The following is a 12,768-nucleotide window of genomic DNA, read 5'->3' as shown; positions in this document are numbered from 1 at the left end:
CATAAGACCAAAGACGAGTCCGGTCAAAGAAGTTTATTTCATAAGACCGAGGACCATGTCCGGTCAAAGAAGTTTACTTCATAAGACCGAGGACAAGTACGATGAAATTATTTCGCTGAGCTGTTAATACGCAGTGTTAGAGGCGAAATGAAAATTTCATTTATTAAATCTTGTTCGGCATACAACTCCGCTACCCTACAAAATGGCGTTACGCTATTACAAAGGACTATTCTACTGTCCAGGGTTGCTAAAGTTGAGCCACCTATTCACAAAATCCCCATGAAGCCGAGTTCGGGCGTTCCGGGCAGCTGAAGAATAAGCAGGTTGACGAGATGCTCTGATCGACCTGCCGCCTCTTCCCTGAGCCCGAGAAGCTCTAGCACCTCGGCGGCGAATAGTCTCTTCACGAATCATTTGCCGATCTTGCTCACTCATAGTCACCGCTCCTCTGCGAACTTCAGTCCGTCCTCGACTTGACGTCTCCGGTTGTTCCTGAGTTCGTTGCTGACTTGGAGTAGGATTTTGAGCAAGTGAATCAGAAGTTTGAGCTGGAGTGCGAGCATCTGTTGGCGGGAAATGCCTAAGGAATCTCTCGATTGAAGGACGCCGGGAAAGAATGATGTCGTACCGAGAAGCATAGCGCCGCAATGAATTCACGACTTGTTGGCAAACCGAGCTCTCCAGCGCATTGTTCCTCCGGAGTACATGATATTCCTCCCACAGTTCGTCAACTCGTTCCTGAACTTCAGAGATGGTCATTCCCCCGCGCCTGCAGATGAAATCCTCATACGCAGTCCTCTCAGCGACGGCGGTATTCAGCTCGGCCTCCAGATCTTTCTTTTCGGACTCTAAGTCCTTATTGTCGGCCTCCAGCTTCACTGAACGAGCCAAGAGTTCGTCATTCTTCACCTGGTCAGCTATGGCTCTTTTCTCAGCTTCGTCTAAAGCCGAAGAGTACAGCCGCTTCCAGTGAAGTACCTCCAGCTCCTTAAGAGTTCAGAATATAGAGCAGCTATGTCAGTTCGACATTTCAGATTACTGAGCAGGTAGTAAACCACAACAGGAGTAAAAGAGAGTACGAAAGGCTATACGAAGACACAAGAGCAGAAAGAAGATTTTTTTCATTCATAAGAAAAAAAATTTTCTACACAAGGGCTCCAAGGCCGTTTTACAAGAAGGAAGAAACTAAACTAAGAGAAGGGAGACGAAATCATACTCCGCCAGCTTCGTCTCCGCCTTCTCGGTGAGGTTCAGCTTCCTTCTCCTTGTCTGCTTCAGCTTCAGCCTCGGCCTCCCTGCTCTCCCCAGCCTGCTCGGCGCCACCGTAGCCGATCTGCTGCGCCTCCTGCTCGGCCTGCTCATCGCCGGTCTGCCGCTCATGCTGCTCGGTCTCACCCTCTCCATGGAAAATTGGAGCGGGTGAAACTGACCCTATGGAGGCAAAGATAGCCTCCATGTTCTCATCACGGTCAGCTCGGCAACTACGAACTTGGTCTGCAGAAAGCAGGACCGAGGACGAAGCAAGCTCCTCAAGCACCGGCAGACTCTGAAGCCGAGCTGCTATCTCTCGGCCGTACAGCGGCAGGATGACTTCGGGACCCTGCTCGGCTTTATCGGTCATCAGTTTCAGCAGATCACCGACAAAGGCCGAAAATTGGTTGCTCAGAAAGAGTTTCTCCGCGAAAGCACGGAGAGCCTCACCTTGGGCAACCACGGCGGCAGCATCCCTCCGTTTCGTCTGCTCTCGCTGGATGACGAGCTGGTTTTTGGCAAACTGAGCTTCATCCTGGGCCGAAATCCTAGCAGCTCTGGCTTTCTCAAAGTTTGCCTCAGCCTGCTCGGCCCGGTGACAAGCAGCCGCCAACTTCCTCTGCATCTCAGCATAGTCGTTGGACGCTTTGGAGAGTTCGACGGCGACGAGCTTGGAGAGCATATCGTTCCTCTGAAAATGGAAAAAGCAAAAAGTCAACAGAGGGGCTACAAAAAATACAGAGAAAAAAAAGCAAGGCCAGAAAATCAAGAAGAAAGTTCACCTCGGCGAAGTCCGTGGGCCATAAAAATGGCTCACAGATATGTTCCGAAGGAGGCGCCAAGACCACGTCTTTCTCTGGCGCTCTTGGGGGCTTCTGGGTCTTCCCCTTCCCCTTTGCCGAAGTGGACTCCGGCTTTTTTGGATCCGAAGAAGAGGTCTTCTGCCTCTTCGGATTCTTCTCGGCATCAGGCGCCGAGCTGGTAGCCTTCTCTTTCTCCGGCTCCTTAAGCTCGGAGGATTTGCGGCTAATCTTATTCAGCATGTACACTGCCAAAAAGCAAGAAAGCAAAGTTAGTTTTCGCCACAAAAGCAGTAAGGCACAAAAAAGAATTCCTCACCCTCGGTCTCTTCATCCGAAGACGAGGAGTCGAACACGAAGTCGCCCTTGACGAGCTCAGACTCCAGGTACTGCTTCCTAATCATAGGAATCTTATTGAGCTCGCCCTCGAGCTCGTCCAACGGTTCTAACCGAGGATGAGGAATCACGGACTTCGGCCCTCTCCAAGGAAAGCCCGGAGCCGCTGTCCTATTATAAAAAAAGAAGCGATGTTGCCACTTTGGCCACTTGGTTTTGCAGAAGGCCCTAAAAGGCTGTAAAGGGATCAAGTAAAACCAAGATCCTTTTCTCTTAAACTGGAAAAAATTAAGGATTGCCCTCAGAGACAGATCCTTGTCTAGCCTACGCAGTTCGGCAGCAAAGGCCGATAAGTGTGAAAAGGTGGATTATTTCCCCCACAGGGTGCGTAGGTGTCGTTCAAGCAAGGATGTATCCTACTGATCAGGATAAGGATCCTAACTAAGCCTAGACCCTGGTTTTCAAAGAATTCCTCAACCCACTTCTACTGAGTAGTATGGTGGTGGTAAGGGTCGAATCCCACGGAGATGGTGCGTTAAAACTACTGCGGGATAATTTGGAATGGTTGGTTAGCTACCACGCTCGGGTTGAGATTTCTACCTAGGCGAGAAATTAAAAGCTAAGCTCTACTGACTAGAATGGTGGAGAAATATTAGATGGCAGCTGTGTACGTGGATTTGGATAAACATCTTATAACAGAAAATATTCGGTGGGTCAGGGTTCCTATTTTGGTCTAAACGGAATATTCAGAAAGTAGTGGAAGTTTGGTGACTGTGCTGACAAGGTTTAACTAAAAGTAAAGGACAAAAGCAAAAAGCAACTAAAAAGGTAAATGGTCCCCTCCAAGCGACAAGGACATCATCTTCCTCAACGAACACATCCAAAATTCAGAAAACAAATTCAGATTCATCACGGAAAACACAGATCAATAACTCAAGACACGGATCCACGATTAGGAACTCCAAATCTGAAATCAAACACTGGATCTGAAACACCGCATGCTGGTCAACATAGGAAACAATTCGAAGTTCAAAACTAAACTGCATGCACAATTTCCACGCAATCAAACAGTACCAGATCACACTAACTTAGCGAAACTTAATACCTAAACGGAAATTAGAGATTCAGCACTCAAAACAACCAGAAAATTTAGATCTAAACTAGCTAGGCAAGTAGAAAATGAAGCGACGCAATAAACAAAACGGAAGTCAACTTCATACATTAAAACACGATCGAAACTTCAACAAAGTATTTCAAAAGCAGAAAAATATCCAACGGCAACAGAAATCCAACGCAAAGAAAAAAACGAGAAAATTAAACTACGAAAGCAAAGTAAAGTGTTTTGCCACTCCGGGCGATGAAACTCTAAACTACGGTCTTGCTTTCTGAAACGGACGATGACTGGAACTTCTGGAACATTCTGAACGTCAGGTGATCATTGCTCGGCGAGGCAAGAAGTAGGACACGGCTGAAAGACTGGAATCACCGAAGAGAGCTCTCTACCTAAAGATGTGATGAATTCAAGTGAACAAACCCCCTCTCTCTCTCCAACTTGGCTACCTTTTATAGGGAGGCTACCCTTGATTTTAGGGTAAATCCTCGTTGCAATTTGACTTCTTTGCCCTTAGTTGTGGGTAATTCGTCCCAGCTATCCGTCTTCTCCATCTCAAGCCGCTTTAGCAAGTATACAGATCAGTATGAGATCATGCTGGCGCCTTTTCCACCTGATCATTCCGGAACTTCCCTACTGGCCAGAACACTTATCCTGCACACTTTGAGCAACTGTTTTGCAAATATAATCATTCAAACCTATAATACTGACCAGTAACCGAGGCCTAGAAAACGACTTATCAAAGTGCCTCCAAGAGTTCGGAGTCACCTGACCTAAAGGGAGTTGAAAAAAATCTAGCAGCTCTACAAAGGCAGGGGGAAGAGGGAAACGAAGCCCGCATTCCAAGCCGGCTTCATAAACGGTGGCGTAACCCTCCGGCGGCGAGTCAGCCCTATGAAGGTCGTCGGGAATCGCAACCTTCCCCCCAGGAAAAAAATATTTTTCGTGTAAGGATATCACAGTATCCTTACTCAAGATGCTGTGAAAATACTCTACGGTCTTCTCCCCGGATTCCTTCCGGCTAGAAGACCCCTTATCCCCTTTCCTACCGCTACCTGACTCAGAAGAAGAAGAAGAAGACATGGTTCTTACTCTTTGAAAGTCTGAAGAAATTCTGAAGAAATTCTCGAAAGCGGAAGGAAATTTTTACGCAAAAGAGAGAGATTGCAGAAGAAGCAATAGCAAAAGTGTTCAACTGATGAAGAAAGGACGTATTTATCAGATTCGGAGAAGATTTCAAAATCATCGCACCGTTTCGAATCCCACCTTTTCAGGATTCAACGGCCGGATTTTACTGTCGCATTTAATGCAGTCACGCGCAAGGCACGTCCCCTGACGTCAGCCTCCCCCGTACCTTTATCCAGAATGCCGAAGTGACTCGCTTCGCCGAAGTGATTCACTTCGCTTTTCGGGGGGGGTAGTGATGGAGTACGTACTAAACAAGCCCAATAGCAGTGACGGCCCATCAGCCCAAAGCCCAAGGAAGAGTATCAGTTCGGCATTACCAAAGAGTTCGGCCCCAGCCTACAGCTCGGTAAAAGCCGACCAATCAAGCTCTACTCTCAGATCGGCAAAAGCTGCTCGGCAATAGTTCAGAAGTTCGGTCTCAGTATTCGACCGAACTGGGAGATAGTGGACTCATGCAGAACCTCCACGACCTCCACTACACGATCTATTTAGTGGTGTCAACTCATGCAGGATCTCATGCAGGATAGCGGACCAAACAAAGAGATAGTGGACCCATGCAGGATCTCATGACCTCCACGACATCCACTACCTAGTTAGTGGTGATGCCAGCCACGACCTAGTTAGTGGTGATGCAAGCCACGATCTTAGTTCAATGTATAAATAGAACTTAGATCAGATAGAGTTAGGTGCTCGAGAGATAAAATATCAAATAGCAAGTCTGTATTGTAAGCTGTAGAAAACAGATCAAGCAATACAACTCTGCCCTCTTTTCTTCCCGTGGACGTAGATTTACCTCAGTAAATCGAACCACGTAAATCTCTGTATCGTGATCTGTATTTTCCTGCATTCATCACCATCAAAAATTCGCCCAACCATCATCGAGCAACACAAAACGTACGTTTGTTGTTACTTTATGTAATTTTAAGTGTTTTACATAAATTTTTACAATTCATACTTTTAGTACTAACTGCTTAAATATTAAGTGTTTTTTTGCATGTACATAAATACAAAAACTGGAAATAAGCACTGAGAGCAGCTAAGTAGGAGAACTAACTAAAAACGGATTATAGAAATGATTTATTGATTATGATTTATGAAACTTTAGTAGTGGGAAATTGAGAGTATAATTTAGAAGAAAGAATATAGAGGAAATTGGCAAAGATGAAGTGTATATAGATGAGAAATGTCCTCCGCTGGGCCTCCGGTTGCTCGAAAAAAAGAGTGTGGAGTTGAAAATATAAGGATTCTAAATTTGGGTGAAATCAAATGTGGCCGTAGTGACAGCTAAGAGCATCTCCAATAGGTTAGGACGTCAAATAGCCCTCAAATAGCCTTCACACTGCCACATCATCAGCACTACAATTCTCCTGCCACATCAGCTTGCCATATCAACTGGACATCAAATAGCCCCCACATAGCCTTCACACTACCTATCCACATCACTAATAACAATTATATAATTTAATTTACACTCGTATCAACATACGGAATTTAATTTACGAGACAAATACGGAAAATTCGAATAATAATATTAAAATTTAAAAAGTAAATTAATTTAAAAAAAAAAGTACAATAATTAAAAAAATTACATTTAAAAAATTACATAAATTTGCATAAAAACTAACGCCTTGCAATCCTCCGCGCCCACAACTCTTCAACTAAATCCGACGCGCGTATATATAGTGTTTTCGAAAAACAAAACAAAATATTTTTTTAAATCCGACGCCGGTTTGGCGCCGATCCGGGACGCACAATGGCGCCCGTGAGGATCGGCGTCGGAACCGGCGTCAGCGCGGGAATCGGCATGGCGACGCCGATTTCGCCGACGCCGGTTCCAATGGTTCGGCGTCAAACCGGCGTCGGCGAAAAATCGGCGTCGCGGTGGTGACGCCGGTTATTGGAGATGCTCTAAGGGTATCCACTATGGGGAGCCCGCGGCTATAGCCGCGGATTGGGGCTGAGGGCGGGCGGGCTATAGTTGTCCGCCTGCGGGGCGAACACCGAAATGGGGGCGGTAGGGGGCGGACGGGCTTCAGCCGACTCCGGGGCGAGGACGCGGCGAAATGGGGGCGGACGCGGCTATAGGCGCGGCGCCTATAGTGGCTGCACCGACCGCCGCGGCTATAGCCGATTTTAATTTTTTTTTTACATTTCAATTTTAATTTTAATTTTAATTTTAATTCTACTTCGTTTATGTATAGCCCGATAAATTTGTTCATAATTACTTGAAACATTATAAAATGAAAATTGATTATGAAATTTAGGGGCTATTGGAGGTGTCCACTATAGTGGCGGACGCAAAATTTTGGGGCTATGGACAATAAAACTGGGGCTATGGATAAAAACTGGGGCGAGGCTATTGGGCGTGTCCGCCTTAGCCTTAGAGCGTCCACTATGAGTAGGACGCGGCTATAGCCGCGTCTGGGGCGTTGGGCGGGCGGCTATTGTGGGGAAGGTGGGCGGACAACTTTTGGGGGCTATTGGGGCGGCGGACGCGGGATAGCCGCGTTCGGGGCGAGGACGCGGCGGTAAAAATGTAGAACTTTGTATTTGGAATTTGGGGCTATTGGAGGTGTCTACTATAGTGGCGGAAATAGAATTTTGGGGCTATAAACAATAAAATTAAGGCTATGGACAAAAATTGGAGCGGAGCTATTGGACGTGTCCGCCTTATAGTGGATATACCCTTACTGTGGAAACTCTAAAAGAGTAGGGACAAATAGTCGGACAGATAATGGTGGTGCGTCAAATCCTTTTATTAATTACACCTATACTATACTACTACTATACTACTGTATTCTGTTGTTGTTGGGTCCAACATAATTAATGCAACTTTATCCTCTATCGGCTAATTTCATGTTTATTATTTAAGTCGGACACAGTGTTTCAGATGTTTGGATTTCAATTACGTGGAACGTCACATCTTGCATACTCACATTAAATGGAGGGGGAAAGTATTTTTCATTACACATAGAGCCATAGAGGTATGTGTATGATTCCATCATTTTAAACGGGCCTTCAAGGAAATCTAAAGCCCAAAGGAAGAGAAACGTTACGGGCTAGCTATGATTTGAAAATATTTTACTTTCCTTCCTCTTATCCTCTTGGTTTTCTTCCTAAGCCAATATTTTGGATCCATGACTAGTGCTCAAGTTTGGGTTTAATTTGTCTATCATTTTATATTTTCTATAGGGATATTGGTTCCTAAAACCATAAACTTTGGTCAAAGTTTAGTATTTCTCACGAACTTTAAAATTGATCTTAAAAATCATAAACACTGCACTTTGTTTGGTATTTCCCACGGCATGTCTATCACTATATTTGACTAACTTATGCGGCTTTTTTTTTATCATACTTGACACAATTAAATCAATATGGTTTTCTACGTAAATTTTTATCCTATTTGTTATGAACTTAAAAAGTTATTCTAAATATCATAAAACGTATCACGGTCGTCCACGTAAAATCAGGTTTTGATAAAAGTATCTTATTTGGCTTAGTGTGAGAAATATCAAACAAAGTGCAAAGTTTGTGATATCGTAGAACAATTTTAAAGTTCGTGGAAAATACTAAATTTTGGCCAAAGTTAATGATTTTAGGGACCAATATCCCTTCTCTATATCCACACGAATGTATAGTATTTATTAAGTATGAGTTTTAATGAAATATTTGATAGATATAGTTGTTAAATTCTCTAAATTCTGTCACACATCGACTTGGTGAAGATCCAATCTAATCTATATAAGTGTGGATAACCCTCTCCCTTATAAAGCCTTTTAAGAGGTGAGTGACCCATTTCTAATAAGGTATCAGAGCGGGCCCAAGTCGATGATGATTTTCTCTTATTTCTTATCTACCTCATGAGTGGAAGACTGATGTCCTTTTCGGCCCACATCGATGATGGTTCTCTTATCTCTTGCATTGCCTAATAATAGTTATGCCATATGAAATGTAATACCACATTCGATTACCAATTTAATGAAATAGTGATGCTACTTAAGAAAAATAATTTAAAAAATTATTAAAAGTGGCAGATTTTTGGGATAATTATTTGGATTCACTAATCTTAGCAGGAAGCTAGGATGACAATATCTTTTTATCCTTTTTATTTTATTTTCTATTATATTTTTTTTCTCTTACATTTTATTTCCTTTTAATTTAACAACTAAACAATATTGTAGTCGGAACAAAGGGAGTAGTTTGTAACTATGTAAATAGGAGTATACTAAATTGTCTCTTATATTTTATTTCCTTTTAATTTAACAACTAAACAATATTTTAGTCGGGACAAAGGGAGTAGTATGTAACTATGTAAATAGGAGTATACTAAAATTACACGTTTGATTTTCTAGACTCGTCATCTTCAATTACTGGTAGAAGAATATTTTAATTAGACTAATCTGAAAAAAGAAGAAAAAATTAGATTAATCTGGCTGCAAGCACGAGTCCAATGATGAGCACATGGTGTGTTGTCTGTAGTGGATTCACGATTCGAAACGAAGTGGGCGTAATATAGTATTACGGGTTAGTTTAAGGCAAATATGTGTATTTTTTTCAATATTCAGGGCAGCCGGAAGTAAACTGAAGGGGCGGACATAAAAATTTTATTTCAAGATAAGGGAAAATTAGTCGCACGAGCTCCTCTCTTCACTAATGCCACCTGCAACGCTGTCTCTTATCCGTCCATTAACCGTCTCTTAAATTACTATTCATGTGCCCCACTGTACTTTTTTACTCCATCTCTTAACTAAGGGACGGAACCTGCAACCCTCCATCTCTTATCCGTCCCTTAACCGTCTCTTAAATTACTATTCATTCAATTTCATTTTTATTTTTATTTCCAACAAATTCAATTAATAAAAAACACACTTCATTAAATAAAATAAAAATACAACTTAAAATCCTAAAAAAATACATAATTAAATTCCTGGCAAAATAAATAAAAAAATCATAATTTAAAATATTAGAAATTAAAATGCAAATTATTGACCATAAAAATTCCACGGACGGAAGAAAATCTTAGTCAAACCAAATTTATAATAGATGCGTATGAGAAAAAGCAAAAGTCATCGATCGCTGTTTGATGAAGTCCACGTCAGGTCATTCAACTCTGTATATTTTGATGCTCTAAATTCATTTTCATTTTTTATTTTTATTTCCAACAATTTCAATTAATAAAAACACATTTCATTAAATAAAATAAAATTACAACATTACATTTTTAAAACAATAAAACAAAACATAATTAAAAATCCTAAAAAATGAAAAATACATAATTTAATTTATACCGGCGATGATGTGCGTCTACCGGTTGCCAAAGTTTGCCCAAATATACTCAATTATATCATCTTGGAGTTGGGTGTGGGCGGTAGAGTCACGTGTCCTTGCACGAATAGACAACCGTTGGAGTGGAAAGAGAGATTATTTGAGAGGATTAGATGTGTGTTTGTGTGTGAAATGATGATGGAATAGGAGTATTTATAGAGTAAAAAAATTAAAAAATTTTAAAAAGGGAAAACGGTCAAAACGGTAATATTACCGCTTTCAAATTTTAATTTTAATTTTTTTTAAAAAAATTGAATTTTTTTTAAAATTTTATTTATTGCGTCAGCGTGAGGAAACCCACTCGCGGGCCGGCGAGTGGGCGTCACGCATTGCCCCGGAGCGCGCCACGTCGCGTAAGCGCGTGGCGAGACAGCTCGCGCGCTGTCTCGGTGGGATGGTGATGGGACGGGACGCTGCAACGCGTCCCGTGCCCGTCTCGTCACGGGACGATCGACGAGTTTAGTGCGAGGACGCGCTGGTCCCGAACCTCCGGGGCGATAGGCACACCGGCCGTCCCCTTGAAATTTTTTTTTTCGACATTTTTTTAGAGAGGAGGGGAGAAGGAAGAAGGATTTTTTTTAATACACGTTTTTTGTTATTATTGATTTAATTGGTTATAAATTTTCGGGGCTATTGGAAGTGTCCGCCTATAGTGGCGGAAACCTTTTTTTTTGGGCGCCGATAAAAAAACTGGGGCTGTGGACAAATAAGGGGGCGGGGCTATTGGGGACGTCCGCCTTATAGTGGATACTCTAAGGGTGTCCACTATGGGACCGTCGCGGCTATAACCCCGACGGGGGCGATCTCGGGGCGCCTTATAGTGGAGGCAACGTCCGCCCCGGGGCGGACGGTCATGCGGCGACTTCGGGCGAGGACTCTCCGGCGCCCCCTCGAATTTATTTATTTATTTATTTATTTATTTGTTTTTAAAATTAACTCTATAAATACCACTCCTCCACCACCCATTTTTTTCACCATTTTCACACACTCTCCCTTCAATCACTATCTACACTTTCACTCTCTAAAAATGCAAGGTGGAGACGACGAATTACCCGGCTCGTAGGAATCGGGCTATGGCGGCAATCCTTCACAGCCGTCGGGATATGGCTGCTATCCTTATCAGCCGTCGGGATATGGCGGGTCTCCGTCCCATCCGTGGATTTGGAGTCAATCTCCCCCTCCGTGGGCATCGAGTCCAAACCTTCCTCCATCTCAGTCGTGGAGGTCATCTCCCACGCCCCAACCTTTTCAACGGAATCTAAGTCGCTCGGTGTTTGGAGATTACAGACCCAACCTCGACGCGCTTAACCAGTCGCGTCCAGATTCCCCTTTCCTATCCAGCCAATCTCCTTACACCGAAGCAGATCACGACACACTGGATACCATGATGGGTCTGCTCAGTTCTGGCGTCCCGGATACGCCTACAGCACGGGTGGAAACGCCCGATCCGACCCGAAGCAGTGCCGGTGGCGATGGCGGTAGGGGCGGCGGCCGAGGTGGCAGTAGCGGAGGCGAGGGCAGCGCAGGTGGCGGCTCGGGCAGCGGCGTCGGCAGTGGCTGTGGCTCGTGCTCCAAACGGGGCACGCTCTACAACAAAGCGGAGTCCATTGCCGTATCGAGGGCATGAGATGCCATCACATCGGACCCCATAGTGGGCACCGATCAGACCGAGGGGAGCTTTTGGGGCGCGTCCTGATGGCATACAACGAGTTCAAAACTCGCGGCGCCCGAGAGCGCGACCTAGAACAGATCCGCAAAAAGTGGTCTAGGATTCTGCCGGCTACCAAGCGGTTCGCGAGCATATACCAGAACAACCTGCTCCACGCTGAGAGTGGCCGAAGCGAAGCAGACGTGAAGGCACTGTCGATGGGCCAATACAATACGGAGGGCTGGCCGAAGTTCACAATGTGGGAGGAGTATCTAATTCTCGAGCATTGTCCGAAATTCAAGGCCATCTGCGCGCAAGAGGTCACTGGAGTTCCTGGGCCGAAGCGTACAAGACACAACATTGCCGAGGACTACAGCAGCGGAAGCGGCTCGCAATCGTTCGAGCAGAACGACGAGCAAGTCGAAGAGCCCGCCCCAACACACACTAGACGAGGACTGCCCCCGGGTCAACAAGCCTCTATCCGCAGCGCCAGAGGGGCTAGACGTTTCTCCCGCCACTCGTCTGCCGCGTCTGGATTGCGCATCCCGCAGCCCGCCTCAATACCGCAGCCCATGGTTCCTGGTCCCCACGAGGTCTTGAGAGAGAACCTAGATGTGCAGTTGATGCAACAACTGCAGGACGTCTGCAGCAAATACCTAGCCACCGATGACCCGTACATCAAGAATATATACCAGAAGCTCATAACTCGGATTCAGCGTCGTCTAGGGTTGGCTGATGAGGCTCCTGGGGCAACGGCGGCCGGCAGCAACGAGGGAGGCGGAGAAGAAGAGAAAGAAGCCGACTCCGACACCGAGTAGACGGTGGCGGAGTTTTTATTTGTATTTTATTTTAAATATTTGTTGTATAGTTTTACCATTGCCAATACAAAGAATATTCGGTCCCAATTAGCTCGTTTTTTAACTATTTACATTGCGATGATTTTAATTATACTTGATTGATACTACAAATATTTTAAAATGAAAATTGATTATAAAATTTGGGGGCTATTGAAAGTGTCTGATGGAAACAAAAAACTGGGATGGTGGACAAAAATGGGTGGGGGTATTGGAGGGTCCACCTTATCGTGTACACTCTTAAGACAGCGTTGC

Source organism: Salvia splendens, chromosome 12, assembly GCF_004379255.2.
Source record: "Salvia splendens isolate huo1 chromosome 12, SspV2, whole genome shotgun sequence".
NCBI classification, from domain to species: domain Eukaryota; kingdom Viridiplantae; phylum Streptophyta; class Magnoliopsida; order Lamiales; family Lamiaceae; genus Salvia; species Salvia splendens.
Note: the sequence above shows the minus strand (reverse complement) of the source record.